A 6,995-nucleotide genomic window follows, 5' to 3' on the forward strand; every position below is an offset into this window, starting at 1 on the left:
ACACTCTTAATTGACCTCAGTGACCATAAGACTGACATGCCAACCATAATAATGACCACTGAAAAGCTCTCTAACCATATGGGTATAGGGACACCATCATATATACACACTATATAGAGTATACTGTATGTACTGTATGTATATGTAACTAGTTTGTATTTAAGCTTCAGGAGGAATACATCAGGTCTATTAATGTGTATCACTAACAGCTTGCTATTAATTATGGAATATGTTCTACAGCTAATGGGGGAGTAAGAACCAAGCTGGCTGTAGTTGATCAATGACACACACAGAAACACACACACACAACACAAAACCACAAAAAATAAATAAATAAAAGCACACATGCAAGTTTACCTATTATCAAAAAACACAGTATATCGAAGGTCTTTTTGCATTTTTTGCTCTAATGATTTACAAATGATGGTCATTATGTGTCATGACTATAATGTATGATGATTACAAGAGCACAAAAGTGTGGAAAATCACAGCACAGCTTGGGTCTGTGTGGAAAGACACCTGCATGTTTTTTTATGACATACAGACTAGATGTATTTCTGTTATCACTTTAAAACTCTTCTTAAACTCTTTTAAAGAACTTTTATCTTGCTAATATGTAAAACTGTTAAGCTTGGTCATTTCCTGTATATCACAGTTCATATAATTCTTGCTTATTAACATGTAAACATGTGTTACTGCTATGATATGTTATCTTCCAACATCTCTCCACCCAAGTCGAGGACCCTTCTCAGATTCATGAATGCACTTGCATGTGTGAGTGTCTTTGTAGATCTGCTTGACTACTAGAGGATGTGAACGTGTGTGTGTGTGTGTGTGTGTGTGTGTGTGTGTGTGTGTGTTTGTGTGTGGGGGTGTGTGTGTGAGGGTGTGATTGTGTGGTTGTGTGTGTGTAAATCTCCCAGCAGCCAGAGATGGAGTTATCTCAAAACCCAGACTCCCCATGTTACCGTGGGCTGCCAGGCATAGTGATGTTTTTCCCCCTAAGTTTTTGTGAATCAGTAGAGCATTTTAACAACACACACACACAGACACACACAATTTCACTGACACGGCTACTTCCAGGCATTTCAACACTGCTTTTAAGGTAAACTCAAATTAAGGCTACATTTACACTGCAGGCATAAAGAGTCATTTCCCATTTTTTTGCCAGTATGAATATTTTTTTCTTTTGCTGTCTGTTTACATCTACTTTTAAAATGAAGTCATATATAAACAATGTGTTAACACATTGACAATCTGTTTTTTTCCCATCATTGTACAAAATCAATAATCTGAATCTAATAATCTGAAAAGTCTTTTGAGATACATAATCTCTTTTACAAGAGACATATTCAAAATGAACACACACACACAATGAAATCACCACATTCACATATAGGAGAATAAAATTGGTCCTGAGAGGCAGTTAATATTGTGTAAATTCACACAAATGTTACTCATACATCGTCACTTATGTTTTACACTGATTGTGTGATTTAGGATATTTTACAAATGTAAGATGATTAATACATTTTCCAAGAAAAATACACCCGATCTAATGAATAATGTGGGATATTAGACATATGAAATATAGTGCACACAGCATAAGGGTATATTTCAGTTATATTACATATAGAGTTACATTTGTTCCTTTTTATACTGTCAGGGAAGTGTTTAAGATGCACTGTTGAGGCAGTGACTACAGAGGTAACTAATTTGAAGTGCTATTTTTTAGCTGGTGATAGGTTACGTTGTTATTATGTCTGCACACGAACTTCTTAATCATTTTGTCAAAATGTTTGAGATGATGCTCTGATGATTGCGGATGATTTGCACATTGTACAATTTTGCATTGTAGGGTAGCTTTTTCTCACACATGTTCAGAGGCTCATTGTTGGATAGAACTCAGAGTGCCATGTATCACACCATTGATCCTTCAGATTTGGCTTGAGCAGGCGAGCCCTTGATTAATCTCTATCTCTTCTTTTCCTCTGGGGAGGGTGATGTTTTAAGACTGCTGCAAAAACAGATGTGTAACTGCTGTGACAGACCTGCTCCCTGTTGTAAATCACCCAAGACTCTAAGTAAACTTTTTACATTGAACTCTTGTCTCTGGTGTCTGCAACTGGATCCCCATTTCAGAATTTACTAACTTACAAGTGTTGCTTTTTGGGTCTTGCAAGTTGAGGGGTAAATACATGTAGCAGTTCTAAGCCTCTGAAATGTCACTGCACCCACTGTTTAAATGGTAAACACAATCCCAGTAGCCAAAGGCAGTAGCAGAATTAGCAAATATTGTGTTTATGACCAATATGAGTAGAAAGTAGAAAACTGAATATTTGGCATAATGGTGGGGCTACAGGAAAGGTCATTGAGCCTCCAGATCAAGATCTTCCACCGGTGGCCTCAATTTACACTGCAAATTTTATTCAAACTGAGCCTTTAGTTTTTGTAATAATCAGACAGACTGAGGCAATCACATAATATCTGCTCCATGGTGGCGGTAACAGATATGCTTAATCAGTAGTGATGGTCACACTGTGGCTAGCTGCGCTATGAGGGCTCTTTTAATGGAGCTGTGTTTTGTCACCAGAGACAGAATTTATTTCAAGAAAGGCATGTAATAAATCCCAATTGTAAATATATATATATATATATATATATATATTAACAAACAATCAAAAAAAGGTTTGCAAGATTCTATAATTTTGTTGAAAATAGATGCCTGTTATTTAGAGGAAAAAGTTCATTAGTTTCATAGTTAAAACTAATGTGTATTGAAGCCTTAACCCTGAACCCTACTTGTAATCGTTTTACCTACTGTGCACTGTGCAGAGCCCAGAGCCTCTCATGCATCAAAGGTTTCATTTGTAATTATAATCTAAAACCAATTACATTACAAATGCATTCAACATTAACTTGACATATTATATGCATGTCTAATTAGTCAAATTATTAAAATAGCAACAGGCACATACAGACAATGTTACTCACTAATAACCCAACTGTAGGAGTTACAGCAGGCAACCTCAGTTTGATTTAATTTGTTCTAACTGTTCTAACTGTAGCATCATGTTTCTCATCTATGCTTGTCTATCTGTCTACCTGCATGTCTCCTTTCTATCTGCCTCTCTGTTGCTTTCTCTTTTTTTAATTGTCAGCTTGTAGCTGGATCGCATTCTAAAGAACAATGCAACTAAAGATTTTATGGAGTCTGATTGTGAGGGAAAGAGCATATAGTTGTGGATTTCTACTTTATTTATTCCATCCATTTCTAGAAGAAGAACCTTTCTATAATCAGAAATACTAAATTACAAAACAAACTTAACCTGTCATTTTATTTGTCTTTGATTTTCGTATTCATCTTTCTCTTTGTTGTGTCATCATAATCAGCTCTAAAGGCAAGGTTAAACTTCTTCTTTCTGAATAAATCACAACTGAACAAATTATTAAGTTGTCTTTGTAACAAAGTCATTGAGATGAGATACAATTTAAGGCTTTTTGCATTGCTGTTCAAGGCCGAACATCATTTGAATTATGCAGCACATCACAAGTAAAGTATCCACTGCCCAAAACAGATGCATGAAATCATACAAATCTCCTCCATATGCATGCATAGACTGGCATAATAGAGGATGTTTTTTATACGCAATATATTAGCATCAATATATCATCTATTATAGCGAGTACATACTGTACCAATTCAGCACCATGAGCAGCACTCATAAAAATGATTCATTATCATCAGCCTGTCATGTCCAGATAATTTGATACTGTATCTGTAGAGCCTTGGTTTATGTTGGGTTGTTTACTCTTTATACAAACTTTGAATCACATCATCAGATTTGGACAGTTTTACGCCCCAAACTGTCTCTCTTTTGCCTTCTCGAGTTATACTGTCGATAAAATGGATTTAACAGTAGCTTTCCATTGTGATGTTATGCATTATATTTCAACTAGGTATTAAGCAGTTACACATATACATAAATAACCAAGAAAAAAAGAGTGTGTTTTTAATTATGTGCATTCTATACTGTTGCTATTTGATATAGCTCACAGTCTGGCTGCACCAGGATACTACAGAGGAGAATGCTGTTATTGTTTCAAGCAAACTAATGATGGGGAGGTTACATATATGCTGTGAAAACTTTTGTGCTTGCAAACATGTTACATGTATAAATAGATTAATTAGTTGTGTTATATTATCTCTATAACACACAGAGACTCTCTGGGACTGTTTTCTGGAAGGAAATGGGACAAGATTAAACATTTTTCTTCACTGCAAGGAAAGGAATCCAAAGATTTATTTAGTTTTTGACCCCAAAACATAGCATGAAGAAGGGGTTTCACAGCTATTCTTTACAACCTATATTTTCATTGCAAGAATTTTAATGATCCAGTTCAAGTCCTCTGGCTTAAACACACAGTGGTCGCTGCCAGTATTTGGACATCAACGCATTTTATTTGCTTGTTTTGGCTCCATACTCTTTAGTTTGGATGTGAAATGATGACTTTGAAGTACAAGTGCATGCTGACAACTTAGATCACTTTCAGCCAAATTAAAGGCCTTATTTATAGCTGTGACATTTGCACAAACCCAAACTTAACACTTAGGTATGCCACTTCCCACATAAAAGCTGTAACCTGAAAATCATGACTCAAGAATGTGTGCACTTATTGAATCTCTGACCACCATCAACAGACACATTATTTGATGCTGATGGCCAAAAAAGCCAAATGTTCCAATAAACCTTCTCTCACAATTCAGCTCTGTTCATTTTATACAACCTTCTTATATGCATATACCTTAGGCCTTATAATGCTATGTCTGACACCATAAGATTGTCGCAATATCTTGGTATATTTAATGTTACTTGATTATGAAACCTGCCCTGCATACCAGCACAATTTAGCCAAATTAGCTAATGTTAAGTCACTAGCTAACGTGTTCCCAGTAAGATGGTGTTTGCTTCAGTCCAAGGTAACAGGGCGTATTTTCAGAGTGTGAAAGGCAACATCCAACACTCCTTATTTGGAAGGTCCAGGCTCCAATGGAAAAGATGGCGTTGACCATAAGCAGCAACTCTGGGCTTCAAACCAGCTCCAATGCAAACCAATGGAAGACATCACACCTTGCTACATCCATCTTTATATACAGTCTATGTTCTGAAGCAACACCCACTAGCTTATGAATGATTATGAAAGTGCAGTTTGTATATAAGGCTTCAGGTGGTATATGTAGCTAATTAGATAAATAGAAAACAATAAGAACCATGTTGCTGCCACTATTTTTTTTTTTTCATATTTTCAATTTTAAAAAATTGACTATTTCAATTACTAATCCCCACCCAACAATGTAACAATCATGATAAGTTCAGAAAAAGTTAATTGCAGGCAACACTAAATGGATCAACATAAATGTTATTGTTATCAGGATTACTACACTATTAACTTCAAACAATTATTGCATATATGCTTTATCATAACAAAATTTCAAAAAAAATGTATTATTACCCTCAAGCAGTTGGCACAGTTTGTCTGAAAAGCATGTATACCTGTGAAGTCAGTGATAAACAATTCATCATCAAATAACTGAAGGTAACAGGCGGATTCCAGTATTAGAGTGAGTATATCTGCTTTAAGGTAAGGGCAGAGGACTATTTCATACACAGTTATCTTTCTAAACCGGGAGGGAAGTTACATGACTATGACAGCAATTGGTTTCCATTTACAAAAAAAAAAAAAAAAAAAAAAAAAAAAAAATCCAATATGTATCACATTCGCTCTCAGTGAGGCCAGTTACTCTTTGATATTCTCTCATGAGCTCCAGCATCCTGACAGGAACACTGTGCCCCAAATAAAATCCATAGTTAAGCTCTGCACGGAGCTTCACACAATAGGAGGTATGACTGAAATGTTACTGAGGTGGAGCATGTATTGAGCTGCAGTACTTTTTCTTTACAACCCAATTTCTGGATGCACCCCAAAAATTGATTGGATTCACAAAAATATTTTGTATTTTAATGTATGCTATGGACTTCTTAATGTGCAATAAACTCTGCAAATCAGAGTCCCTTTTTAGATTTTTTTTTACCTCACGGTACTAAAGTGTCTCTTTTAATGTCTGGCAGTTTGAGCTAATATACAGATGGATTGTAAACCATAAATGATAGATTTTGGCTCTAAAAACGATCCCTAACAGCTGAGAGAATTAGCAGTGTGCATGTGTGTTTATAGTCTCCACAGTGTTTACAGTCAACAGAGGCTTTCCTAAATCAGTCTAACGAGATTTTCTCCCATTGTATACTCCCCTGTCTGATTGGAGACGGGGATAATTGTCACAGCCACAGAGGAGAAATGACGAGAATACAAATTATCACCAGCAGAGAGGAGGGAGCGAGAAATGATTGCTATCACTAAAAGAGAGAAAATTACCATCTTAAGCAGAACTGATTGGTGTCTTGCTGAACGGAAGGCTTCACTACAATAATCAAATAGACTTTAGAGCCAATGAAATCACATGAGCAGAGCAGAATCTTTTCAGTCCTTACTCTATGGAAATATCCTGCCACCAACAAACCCACAGAAATGAGGGTTTCTAAGAGCTTTCCTGAAATTAGATAGTACATTTCTACTTTCCTCTAAGGGCCCTTGACTGTAAAAACTCGGGAAGATTTCTCTGGAAAAAAATATTCTGACTCTCAGGCAATTGTAATATGCACTTTGGCTGCAATTCCCAGTGGGCTGAGTTAGGGTCCACAGAGATATTTGTGGTAAACTATTCATATTCACACATGGACTACAAGGGTACTTAACTCACACTTTCAGCAAAATGTTGAAATCAGTCAACTGCAGCGCATGCCCACCAGATTAACTTATCTGATTTATTTTTAGGAAAAGTCACTACAATAATGTCATACATCAAGTCCCCAATGAGTTTTATTAACTGTACTTTTGTACTAGTAGTATCTTAATTATATTACATTAGTGGTAAA

Source organism: Thunnus maccoyii, chromosome 16 (assembly GCF_910596095.1).
Source record: "Thunnus maccoyii chromosome 16, fThuMac1.1, whole genome shotgun sequence".
Classification (NCBI taxonomy): Eukaryota; Metazoa; Chordata; class Actinopteri; order Scombriformes; family Scombridae; genus Thunnus; species Thunnus maccoyii.